Below are 13,877 nucleotides of genomic sequence, written 5' to 3'. Positions count from 1 at the left end.
CCTAAGTGATTAACAGCTTGAGCTGTGGAGGCACCTGGGTAGCTCAGTGGTTGAGCGTCTGCCTTTAGCTCAGGTGGTGATCCTAGGGTCCTAGGATTGGGTCCCGCATTAGGCTCCCCACAGGGAGACTTCTTCTCCCTCTGTCTATGTCTGTGCTTCTCTCTCTGTGTCTCTCATGAATAAATAAATAAAATCTTAAAAAATAAAAAAAACAGTGAGCTTGAGCTGTGGATTCAAGTCCTTGCTCTGTTGCTGACTACCTGTGGTGTAATCAGCCTTACAAATCACTTGGGCTTGAATAGTGCTCCTAATTTTTCTCAAATTTTTGCCTTCCTCACAAAGAGGGGAGTGTTGCTATCCTTCCTATTTTGTTGGTTAGGAGGTGGGGGAGGGGGTCCTAAATGCCAAGTGACTTATTCAAGATGGCCAAGTTAATGGAAGAGTTGGGGCTGGCATGAATGAAAAGGATGCAGAACCCCCATTTCTACATCTGTAAAATGGTAGTAATAATTGTAACCACTTCATAATGATGCCATGAAGATTGAGTAAATAGATTTGATGTGTTGATAATGTGTCTGGTGCATCTAAATGCTCTATAACTATTAGTCATTATTATCATCTGACTGCAAAATCCAGCAAAGGAAATGGGTGATGCCTCGTTGAGGGATCACTCTATACAAGAAAGATGTAGAGGTGATAGAGAATCTGAACTTGGATGCTTTATTGTGTAAAATAGAAAATAGAGCATATGCCATGTTCTTGACATGACAGCTTTTCATGGCTCAGCATACATGGAAAGCATGATCAGGGCGTGGCTGCTGTAGACTTCACCTTGTCTTCAGCCATATTTATTTATTTATTTTTAAAAGATTTTATTTATTTTATTCATGAGAGACACAGAAAGAGAGAGAGAGGCAGAGACACAGGCAGAGGGAGAAGCAGGCTCCATGCAGGGAGCCTGATATGGGACTCGATCCCACGACTCCAGGATCAGGCCCTGAGCCAGAGGCAGATGCTCAACCACTGAGCCATCCAGGCATCCCTTCAGCCATATTTATAAGTCATACATTACTCCTCTTCCCTTCCAGCCCTTCTCATGTGACCAAAATTAAAGAATCAAAATTTGAAAAATGGAAAGGGGGAAGAAGCCAGTGTCTTGCCTATGGCAAACACAGATCATAGATTTTTTTTTTTTTTTTTTTGGAAAGGAAGCAGGCAGTTGCTTTCCTGTTGAATTTCTTTTAGTCTCATTAGGTGATTTTTCCTGGGACTGGATTGGTTACTCTGGGAATATGGGTTCATGCCTGACTGCATCTTTATCACCCATGCCAGCCCCAACTCTTCCATTAACTTGGCCATCTTGAATAAGTCACTTGGCGTTTATGACCTCCTCTCCCACTTCCTGACCAACAAAATAGGAATGATAGTAACACTCCCCTCTATGTGAGGAAGGCAAAAATTTGAAGAAGAATTAGGAAGCACTATTCAAGCCCAAGTGATTTGTAAATATTTAATACCTAGTAGTTGAGGTAAATGTCAGGAGAGTGTGGAACTCAACATCAATCTTTTTGTTATGAAAGCTCTTGAGATGTGTTTAATCCCAATGCAAACACCGGGGACCCTGAGCTTCTCTGACCCTTTCTTCTTTTCCTTCTTCCACGATACCCAAATATTTCCTATCCAACATCACATAACAGCTCATTTTAACTCCTCTGCAAAAGTTAATTTTGGTTTATCAGGAGCCCTCCTGTCCTGCTCTCCATCCTTTGAGTCCCTAAATACTTGCACAGAAATACTTAGTCTTCCTTGGGAAATTCCCTTTTGTGACAGAAGGACCCTTTTGTGTTTGAACTCAGACTGAATGCCTTTGTCCCAGAACAATAGCCACTGTTGGAATTCCTCTCTTCTCCTTAGGCTAGCTTATTTCCTTGGAGAGGCTGGGCCAATTTCCCTTCAACTTCACAGCCCTGCTGGGTCCTGGTACCTAATGAGACCCTGCATCTGCTACTGTCAGCAGGGCTCCCTGATTGAGGATGCACGGGGTGTAGGAAAATTGGGAAGGGAGAGGGATTATTTTAAAAATAATTCCAATAATGCATGGAGCTCTTTCCAGATTAACTCTGTTCTTTCTCTTGAAATCACAAGAGCTTTTCAGTGAACACTGCTCTGGACACAGTTTCACAGGGGAGATCTGCACCACTCTGAGGATGGCTTAGGCTTCCATAGTTCACTGCTGTGCCCATGTCACACCCACCTCTGCTGCCAGACAGAAGAACAATTCTTAGGAACAATGATTTGCTTTGAAATTTTAGCTTATTCCTGAATTGCAGAAATGGTTGATGAGTTAGGTCTTCTGGTTACTTTTTATTGGAACAGAATGGAGCACAGATTCAGAAATTATTGGAGCTGCCCTCTTTGAATGGAAAAAAAAAACACAACAACCCAAGCAACAATAAAAACGTTGTCATTTTTGCTAAAAAAAAAAAATGAAACAAAAACAAAAAAACGATGGATGAAGTTATGTTAAGTTAGATAGCTTATATTGTATTGAGTCTTGCAGTTTACATAGGGCTTTTTAGGTACCTGATGTTCTGAGGTTGAAAGTGTTTTTTTTTAGGTTTTTGGTTGATAATATTCAGTGACAGTTCTTGAGGACAGAGCTAGGATGAATGGTGAATTATAAGGAGGAAACTTTCTGTTACATTGAAGAAGGAAGGAAGAGGTGTGTTGAGGGAAAGCAGGAGGAAAGAAATCACTCAGCCTCTCCAAGACTTGCTTTCCTTATTTGAAAAAAAAAAAAATAATCTTTTTTTTTTCTTTTGTGAGAAAGAGAGAGAGAGAGAGAGAAAGAGAGAGAATGAGCAGGTGGGGAGGGGCAGAGGGACAGGGAGAGAGAGAATCCTAAGTGGGTTCCACCCCTAACTCAGAGCCTGATGCAAGGCTCAGTCTCACCACCCTGATCATGACCTGAGCTGAAATCAAGAGTTGGACCCTTAAGCAACTGAGCCACCCAGGCGCCTGGAAAATAATACTCCTTATCCTATTTTTCACATAAGATTTTGGATCATCTGCAGTAGACTCTAAAAGAAAGTCCTACTTCATCCAAAACATGCTTTACAAGTTTGGGTGGATGTTACTGCTTATATTATGATGATTCGTGACAAGTAGGCCTACCTAAAATTCTTCATTTCCTGGCCTACCACACTGTTAGGTTCCCACTTTCAGGGGTTACATGGTAACTCCTCAGCACTCATCAACACTTCACGGGATTGGTTTAGCCACATGTCTTCTTGGGAGAGCTACCAGGGATGAAAAATGGGATTATACATTATGACAAATGACAGAGGGTTTGGAAAAGTTCTGAATTGGAGGATCACAAGGAGCAAATGAAAACTGCATTGCAAGGATAGGTGGAGAGCATGCTGAAGCCAGATCTCATGAAGACAGACCCTGATACGGTTGACCCTGGATCTTCCCTCAGCCATTAAGAGTATCAACAGCTGCCTGTTCCCCTAAGTGACTTCAGAACTCCAGGGTGTCCCCTGATCTCTGGATAGTGCTTGCAGTTAGGTTTTTCTGAGCTTGTTTTCGTTTTCATTTTTTTAAAAAAAGATTTTATTTATTTATTCATGACACACACACACACACACACACACACACACAGAGAGAGAGGCAGAGACACAGGCAGAGGGAGAAACAGGCTCCACGCAGGGAGCCCGACTTAGGACCCAATGCCGGTCCCCAGGATCATGCCCTGGCCGGAAGGCGGCGCCAAACCACCAAGCCACCCAGGCTGCCCATGTTTTCATTTCTTTCTTTATCAAAAATTGCTAGTTTATAGGAAATGATGTCAAGTTTGGATATAAATTGCCTTTACCTCCCCTCTTAGAACATCCACTGTATAAATCATGATATTTATTTAAACAGAACAAATTATTAGCTAACTAACATTTCTTTGGTGCCTTGTAGTTGACAGAGTATTTTTCACATGTTATATGATTTATCTAGAGCATTAACTCTGTGAAATAGGTATCCTGAATATTTTTGGGAAAAATAATATATTTAGGTATCCTAAATATATTATTCAGGTAATAATACATACTTGTCTCACGAGATTGAGAGGATTAAACGAAACATTTGTAAAGAACTTTGCATAGCCCCATGGAATAGAGAAAACAGTTCTAATGCTTCTGTCTTATGGGTAAAGACACAAATTCAGAGTGATTTTGTGATATGTTCAAGGTCACAGGACAGGTTGAAGGTGGATCCATCACTTGGGCTACTGTGTCACCATGCTGGCTCCATCATGCTAACATGTCAGTGAATAAGCAAACCATTTGACATTTAAGTTTGGATTCCATGTTGAAAACTGTTGAGAAAGAGAGAGAGGAGAAGGGGGAAGAAGGAGATGTGGATAGTGATAGAAAAGAGCACAGAGAGGGTGCTATGTTCTGAATGTTTGTGTGCCCCTAAATTTCATATGGTGAAATCCTGATTCCTGATGTGATGGTATTAGTAGGTAGGGCCTTCAGGAGGTGGTTAGGTATTGAGGGATGGAATCCTTGAGAATGGGGTTAGCACCTTTATAAAAGAGACCCCACAGAGCTCCCTAGACCCTTCCACCACGTGAACTGCAATGAAAACTCTGGGACCTGGAAGGGAGCCCTCACCTGACTCTGCCAGCACCCTGATCTCAGACTTCCAGCCTCCAGCACTGTGAGAAATAATTTCCTGTTGTTTACAAGCCACCCGGTCTGTGTATTTTGTTACAGCATCCCCCACAGACTAAGACAGAGAGAATTGAGAATGTTAACTTGTTAAGACACAGGTGAGGGCTAATGAGTACTTCACCCAGGTGTGATTTAGGAGAAAAAAATATGTGCGCCTGTGGCTTCGGTATGGTAATGTAATCAGAAGGCTTATGGGAATGAAGTGCATTTAATTTTCCTCCGGCTTCTGGCTTCCAAGGCTTCCATGCTTTAGCCCTGCCACATCAGCCCTTGCATATTAATAGATGGTTGGCATGGCAATCCCTGGGGGGCCCAGACTGAGGGAGAGGCCCTCTAATAAAATCCAACCTGGTTCACTGGAAGGTGTTTGTGAACCCTTTTTGTATATGCTTTGCTTCTGGACTCCCTACATACATCATGGAAATGTTATTTCCAGCCATGGAAGTTTTGGTCTCAAGTGAAAGTAACCCTTGATAGAATTTTGAAGTAAGCAGATTCGTGTTCATTGGCTCTCAGCTTTTCTTTTCTTTTTAAATATTTATTTATTAGGGAGAGAGAACATGAGTAGGAGGGTCAGAGAAAGAGGGATAAGGAGAGAAGCAGGCTCCCTGCTGAGCTCAGAGCCTGATGCCTAAGGGGCTTGATCTCCCAACCCTGAAGCCATGGCCTGAACCAGAACTGAGTCAGAAGCTTAATGGAATAGCCACCAGGTGGTCCCTCGCAGCTTTTCTTTATGTCCCCCCTCTACCACTACCATACTTTCAGCCAACTTTTGCCTGCTGCAAAGCCTAAGCTATTCTCTCTCTAGTTCCCCATTGTCCACCAGTCTAAGGATTACCTTCAAAAGAGCATAGTTAACAATAAAAACACTTGGGGGAGTAGTTGAGAGCCGACTTTGGCTCTGCTTGTCCTTCCTCCTCCCAGTTCTTCCTCCTTTCTTTTTTTTTTTTTAATTTTTATTTTATTTTATTTTATTTTATTTTATTTTATTTTATTTTCACAGTGGTACAGCAGTTTATTGAGATTTGCTTTGTTTTTTTTAATAATAAATTTATTTTTTATTCTAAGAGCATCCTGGATTGACTTCTGTTTCCCACTGTGTACCGGTGTGCGAGGGGCTGCCGTCACAATACAGCGCAGACTGCTAAATCCTGCTGAGAACCGTAGAGTTGCATCTGCTCATTTGATAACTGAAGCTGTATTATTTTCCAAAGGCCTCAGCAATTTCACCTATTAAGTGGTCTTAACGTTGCTGTCAGGCATTAAAGGAGGTAGCATAAAGCCAGGCACATGTTAAGCCCTCAATAAATATTAGCTTTCATGACTATTGTGCAAATAAAACTTAGCACCAGTCTTGAACTTCTCAAGTTATAATCTGCCTTCTTCCTCTTTGTGGGTCTCTATTATTTTTATTCAACACAATATTTATTGAATATTTGATAAGTCCTGAGCACTGTGCTAAGGTCTTTACATTCGTTGGTCTTTTTTTTTTAATTTTATTTATTTACTCATGAGAGACACACAGAGATAGAGGCAGAGACACAGTCAGAAGCAGGCTCCATGCAGGGAGCCTGACATGGGACTCGACCCTGGGACTCCAGGATCATGCCCTAGGCCGAAGGCAGGCGCTAAACCGCTGAGCCACCCAGGGATCCCACATTCATTGGTCTTACTTAATTCTTCATGATAAGCCTGCAGGTTGGTATTATTACTTAGACCTTTGGTGATGATAGCCTTCAACAAGACAGATATTGTGCCTTCCTCCCAGATCTTGCAGTTCAGTGGGGAAATCTGGTGTTAACTAGTTTAAACTAGTAATTGCAACAAAGTAATCACAGCAGCTACTTCTCCTTGAGGCATGACCTGTTTCTCCATAGGGATTATGGGATCCTGAAGTTTAAATAGAGTTTGCATTACTATTGCTAAGTGTGGGGTATTGTGAAATCTATCACCAACCTCTTGAGTCCCTTAGGGATCTTATCAGTGAAAGCTTAGAGATGGCAGAGAATAGAAAAGATGTGGTTGTTTGCATGTGAGGGTGAGGGCTAGTTATTTGTCATTGCCTAGTAAACAAGAGCACAGAGCCATGCTCATTCCAAGAGCTTGGAATTCCCAGCCAACATCCTTAGAGCAGGCTGCTGAAGAAAGAGAAAGATTACTTGGTTGGCTAAACAGGAGTTTCAGACAGACTTGTTGCTTGGAGATCTAGAGTCCCTGAGCCTGGACTGTGCAACTCCACGAGCAACCTGTTGATCATAGAACCAACGTTTTAGGAAAAATGTGAAACAGACACCTCTGCCTGTACCACCAGTAGTCAGCCATGAACACTCTTCCTACCCTTTGACTTAAAACCACAACCAGATTTTTAACACTGATAGGCATTCTGATCCATGCAAAGCCTTTCTTAGGTAGGATGATTCATTCCAGGAAAAGGAAAGGAACAGGCCACCAAATGATTCTGAAGTAAATTACTGTGTGTTTGTTTTTAACCACTTTGTGAGTACCTCTTAGAAATGATATTTGGCTACCTCATACTTTGCATACATATAATTTCACTCTCAGTCAGGGCCTATTAGGTAAAATTAGTTTTCTCTGTCACTACTCTGTAATGTTGGTCACATGGACCAGCGTTCTTGATATTCCTAATAGTTATGGTTCGAATTGCCCCTTGAAATGAATGTGTTTTATCCCAATGTATAAACTCCCCAAAGCGAAAGCAGATGGAGTTGACTTATGCCCATTATGTAAGCAGCCATGCCCTTTCAATTTGGCAGCGTGCAGGTGTCTCAAAGAAACCTTGTACACTCTCCCTATTCATAAAATATTCCTTTGTTTCAAAATAAAAACTTTCAACTCTGAACTGAAGTAAATGGCATAATGATTTGAAAGCAAAAGAAAACCTTTTCATGTTCAAGAACCCAGAACCCACATCCTCAGAGTGAGATAGATTTCTGCTTTTCTGGTTAAACACGAGGAGGAACCAAAAAAGTCTCCTTTAAATATGAGCTCTGCTGGAGATGGCAAACATCATTTCGGATGTCTTAGCTTTCTTCTTCTTCTTTTTTTTTTTAATCATAAACTGTGATGCTGTCTTTCCCTCCGTGGCTCAAGGTTGCAGAAATGAGTAAACATACAAATTGTGGGAAGCTATTTGATAACCAGAGGGGACTTAAAAAAGTAGCTGATTTACCAACAAGTCATATGAGCCCTTGGAAGAAAAGAACACAGCTGCCATATCCTGTTGAAAGTATCAGTAGTAAAACTCTTTACAAAGGTTTTGAGCTTTCCAACTTTTAATTTTCATCCCCTCACGGAGAGATAAGCATCTTGAAAAGAGCCAAATTGCTTCATGCGGCCGTCAGAGGAAACTCCAGTTTTGAATCACTGCTCACTGCTTATACAGTCTCCTCATTTTCATGAAATAAAATCATCATACTAGTTGCCTTTGCTGAAATTATATGGCATTTGGGAATGTGGAGTGTTGTCGGTTGAAGTTCGTTTCAGGGGGAAGTTAAAAATTTAACAAGTCATAATCATTTCTCGGAATTAAACCCAGGGTATCTTGTAAACAGCTGGGGTGCGTTAACGACAGAGAGGAAGGTTCTGCTTGGGGCATCTACAGGGTTGGCTTCTGGTTCTGGGTTTGGCAGTTGCTCTCGGAGTAATTCAGGGCAAGTGTCCTCTCCGTGGGCCCCACTTCCCTCCCTTGTGGCCTAAGCCTGACGTCTGCATGTTCACCCAGGTCCCTTTTCTGCACTGACATCCTGCAACTCCTGGAAAGGCCAGGGAGCTAAGCTTTTCAGACGAAACAGTAAGTAGTCAAGGAAATCTCAGAAGTCAGCTCTTACAAATCTGGCCCATCAGGGGTTTCAAAAACCAGCCAGTGAGATGATACTGATCCTGTGATTTGTTCCCGATACTCTGCCATTGACCATCTTTCATTCTTTCTGAACCTGGAAGGAAGGAGCTGCTACCTCATTTTATGGAACTGTGTAGATCTTAGTAATTGTGGTCTTGTAGTTTCTTTACTCTAACTGGTGAAAAGAAAAAGAAAAAAAAAAAAAAAACGAGAAAGCTAAGCAATTTTTCTCCCCCCTCTTTAAGCAAACTAAAATAGACAAGGTATAATTTGACCTAGATTTATAAAACTAGTTTATTCATTTAACTGAAAACACCCGTCTGTTTTCTTGGTAGCTATATTTATTAAGCCACCCATGGCAGGCTAAGCTAAGCTAAGCTCTCTTTACATATACACTATTTAAAATCTTTAAATCACCATGAAGGATAGAGGTCATCATTCCCACTTTATAGAAGATGAAACTGAAGGGCAAAGATATTAAGTAACTTGCCCAGGGTGACTCAATTCGTGATGGAACAAGATTCTACCTCAACCCAGTGACTCTATCTGCACTACACTGTAAATATCAATTACGTATATGTGTGTAAAACACATTGAAGAGGCGTGAGTGAGGGTAATACTAGCATTTGCAAAACATTTTGTGGCAACATGAAACTCATTGGCGGTCCCTTTTAAGTTCACCATGTGCAGATTTAGAATTCATTAGAACAGTCCCTGGCATATAGCACATTCTCAATTTGATTAAGCAGGTACTTGGATTTATAACAATGGAATATATGTATGGGACATCCCTCTGGGGTTGGTGATAGAATGGACAGTGCATCTGTTGTATGTTGAGCTGAGATGATGGTTTTTACAGTCCTTGTGTTTGCAATTTGGCCTGATGCAACAGTCATTGGCATAGTGGCCAATGGGACAGCAGCCCATTGTATTCAGGGTCCTGGGACATTAACACACACTCTCTGCTTAAAAATATGTGGGTGGAGGGGCACCTGACTGGCTCAGTTGGTTAAGCATCTGACTTCAGTTCAGGTCATGGTCTCAGGGTCCTGGGATCAGGCCCCACATCGGTTTCCCTGTTCAGTGGGGAGTCTGCTTCTCCCTCTTCATCTGCCCTTCCCCCCTCTCATGCTCTCTCTCTCTCAAATAAGAAAAAAATATGTGGGTGGAAATATTGGATCCAACAAATTGAATTTCACATCAGACGTGTTTTCCAGTGGCACTGTTATTTTGTGAGGTTGATGATAAGTTAGGCATGGTTCTTGCCCTCCTTCAGCCTGCTCCAAAAGCAACAGGACTTTCATTGTGGGTATCTTTGATAAGCATAAGAACATATGGGCAGAGCATGGAGCTATCAACAATAGCCAATAATAATTATAATTATAGCTCCACAGAGAAACGTTATTTTAAAAATAATTTTGAATAACGAACGCATGCTTGGAGTGCATAGTTCGATAAGAACCAAAAGTTTCACCTCCCATCCTCACTCTCATTCACCCAATTCAGCTCCCAGAAGCAACCACAATTATCAGTCTCTCGAGGAATATTCCAGAACTCTTCAAGACATATTCAAATACTTCTATATGTATGTATTCTTTTTCCACAAGAGTAGAATACATTCTACACAATTCTGCACCTTGGTTAGGAAATAGAATATTCTTTAAAAATAAAGTGTCTAAGGAGGCCACTTGATGAAATGAGCACTGGGTGTTATACTATATATGGGCAAATTGAATTTTTTTTAAGATTTTATTTATTTATTCATGATAGACACAGAGAGAGAAAGAGAGGCAGAGACACAGGCAGAGGGAGAAGCAGGCTCCACGCCGGGAGCCCAACGTGGGACTTGATCCCGGGACTCTGGGATCACTACCTGGGCCAAATGCAGGCGCTAATCTGTTAAGCCACCCAGGGATCCCTGGGCAAATTGAATTTAAATAAAATATTTTAAAAATTAAAAAATAAAAATAAAGTGTCTAGTACCTATGGGTCAGTTAATAAATACTTTACTTAACAAATAATTCACAAAGATAACAGGCAAGAGGGAGTGGATGGAGAAAGGATATTTGCTTTCTCCCCAGTACTACTGCCCCACAGTAAAGCTCAGAAAGATTTGCCACAGAAGCTGGCTTCTAACCTATGAGATGTAAAGCTAGGCGATGTAACTAAAAGACCACAAAGCTTGGAATCACACACAGAATTGGTTAGCCATTTATTCACTCAGTGATCAGTAGACTGAGAATTCTCATAGAAAGCCATGCAGCCCAGTGCTAGGCACATGGTGGATTTTACACGGGGATGATAAAAACTTCCATTCTGTCATGAATTTCCTCTCAGGTGTTTTGGCTCTACTTCACCCTGAGTCTTGTCACAATATTGTACATACTGTGAAAAAAAATATATGGCATTAGTTTTCCTTGTTTCTGAAAGCAGTGGCCATGAGTATTACTTACCCTTTGGGTAATACTCTGTACTGGGTGCCATACGCAGCACTTTGCATACAGGATCACGTTGAAGGCTCACATCAACCCTATGAGATAGTTATGGCTACTACCATTATCTTTCAGACCAGACATGGAGCAGAAAATAAAATATTTTTCTCACATCCACCCTTCAGGTGAATGGCAGCTGTAGAACTTGAACCCTGATCTGCATGCTCCTCATGCCACTCGCCTGCCCCTTATCTGGATTAGACGGTTTCACACTCTGTAGACACAGTCCTTGGACACCAAAGAGAAAAAATGAACTTTCTACCTCAGCCTGGATCCCAGCACACATCCCTGACGTTTCAGGCAGGTTTCTGCAGCTCATTCAGTTATTGCAAATGCAAATAACGAGGTGAGGCACACTTTGCCCCCACGTGTCAGAGATCCCATACTGTTCTTTCCTGTGCTGGTCAGCAGGGGAGGGCTTGTATTGAGATGCATTTTCTGATCTCTCCCACTCATCCCTTCCAGCCCCCGAGATTCAGGAGAACCCTGGTGCCTCTTCATCTCTTGATCACAGCAGGATCCATACAGTTCCTGCAGCTTGATGCAAAAAGGGAGGGAGACAAGTGTTGACTGAGAATTCTGGCAAACATTATTTAAACTGAAGAGGAACACTGCAGATTGACTACTAGACTATTAGTGCTAGTAATGCCAGGATGCTTTCTTGTCAGCATTCCAGTTTCAGATGTTTATGACTGTTTAATTACCTCCACCATTCCACAGCACCAGGATGTGCCTCTTCAAAACATGACTGCAAGTTCATTGTCAATTAAAACCAGCTAAATGCACTCTCTACATTGTGGGTCCTGATTGCTTTTTTTTTTTTTTTTTTCATTCCGAGGACTCACAAATAGTCCAGATAACGGCTCTAATTTTCCCTTTTAGAACTCAGATTTTTTTCCATTTGTACCATGAAAAGAAAAAAAAAATCTAGTGGAATTGTTTTCTTTCTGCTGAAGTGTGATTTTCCCTGTAATGAGTATTTAAATGGGAGTCTATTTCAAAATGTCCACCCTCATCTTACATGCTGTCTGAAATTTACTTGTAAATTTTTTTAGCCATTTGGGTAATTCTGGGAATTACAGATTTCCATCTTGAAAGAGAAATGTAATCCAGAGAGGGGGATTTTATCAAGAAAATAGCTTTGCTGTGAAAATATATGGTTCTTTTCTTTTACAGAGCAACAAAATGAATTCTTGTACGATAAAATTTATACCAGTGATACCAGTGATTCAAAATTTCTATCAGTGTCTCTGAGAATATTGAAGAAGCTAGAGAAGAGATAGTCTGAAAGCTAAAATAATATTCAGGCTGTTAAGTGATATTTAATGATTTTTTTAAATGTAAGTGTTAAAAAATAGATTTTTAAAACTGAATGAGCACAGAGTTTTTAAATTAGAGTGAGCAAAATCGTTTTTGCTTATGCCACAGTGGTGAGTGGGGAAAACTTTAGCTCCTGTCGAATACATGGTAAAAACAGAAGCCCTTATTGCAGTGGGAAAGGAGGTAGTAGTTCAGGATATTGAGCCCTGAACTCAACACAACTGACCTTCCACTTGATCATCAATCAGATTGAGTGGATCGGTTTATAACAGTTAACAGTAATATCTTCCTTTAGGCTTTTGGTACTAGTAGTCTAGTGCCATTATCAGTGCTAATGAGAACTCTTCATGGGGTTTGTGAGGGACATTGAGGAATTTTCACATAGCATTAGGAAAGGCTCTCCTGTCTGGGATGATCCAGTAGCTGCCTTAAGGTTAAGAAGACAGACATAGACAGTGTCTTAGGATTCCTGTCAGGGGCACCTGGGTGGCTCAGTGGTTGAGTATCTGTCTTTGGCTCAGGGTGTGATCCCAGGGTCCTTGGATTGAGTCCCGCACTGGGCTCCCCGCAGGGAGCCTGCTTCTCCCTCTGCCTGTATCTCTGCCTCTCTGTGTGTCTCTCATGAATAAATAAATAAAATCTTTTTAAAAAAATAAATATTAAAAAAAGGATTCCTTTCCGCCCTAGGTTACTGTGATTAATATTGTGTATTGGAGGACCTACAGGAATATAACATGTGCTTTTTCTCCCTTCTGGCTTCTGCTGCCACCAGCTTCCTTCCCTCAGTCTTCTTTAAGTTTGGGGTCCCCTGAAAGCAGAGTCTGAAACAGAGACAGAGGCACAGGTAGTTTATTTGGGAGGCAACCTCCAGAAGCTGGAGTGAGGGCAGAGAGATTGCTCGAGGGAAGAATGAGAAGTCTGTGAAGAGCAAGCACAGTATTGAAATATGGAGCTGGTTACCATTTTGGGCAGCTGGGGCTAAATCTCTTCGGCCACCCCTTTGAGGAAGTGTTCCAAGGGCAACTAGAATAACTCGCCCCTGCCACCACCCTAGGTTTGAAGGCTGGAGCATTATCCACCAACTCCTCACCCTACCCTTGTTCCCTCTCCGACCTCCTGCTTCCCTGCTTCACATTAAATCTTCTGCACTTGACTGAGTGGGTTCTGCAGCTTTGGGGAAAGTTCTGAAGCAGAGTTTCTGGGAAGCCTCAAGTTTGGGAGGCTCTCTGCAAAGGGATGGCTGCCAGAAGGGAGGGGGTCAGGGGTGGGCAAAATGGGTGAAGGGGTGTGTGTGATCCAGGCTTCCAGTTACAGAATGAATTAATCCCGGAATAAAAGACACAGCAACATGAGAATATAGTCAGTACTGTTGTAATGACTTTGTACGGTGATAAATGGTAGCTGCACTGGTGGTGAGCAGAGTGCAACGTATAAACTTGTAGACTCACTATGTTATAGCCTTGAAACTAATGTAAC

At 41.7% G+C, this 13,877-nt stretch overlaps 1 protein-coding gene across 1 annotated transcript in view; it reads left to right on the top strand.

The window, feature by feature from the left end:
• The window catches only part of SNTB1 (syntrophin beta 1), a 232,668-nt gene that overhangs the window by 58,558 nt on the left and 160,233 nt on the right, over positions 1–13,877 (top strand). The gene's annotated exons all lie outside the window — the stretch shown is intronic.

Source organism: Canis lupus, chromosome 13, assembly GCF_011100685.1.
Source record: "Canis lupus familiaris isolate Mischka breed German Shepherd chromosome 13, alternate assembly UU_Cfam_GSD_1.0, whole genome shotgun sequence".
In the NCBI taxonomy this organism is placed as follows: domain Eukaryota; kingdom Metazoa; phylum Chordata; class Mammalia; order Carnivora; family Canidae; genus Canis; species Canis lupus.
This window is presented reverse-complemented; position numbering and strand designations above follow the sequence as displayed.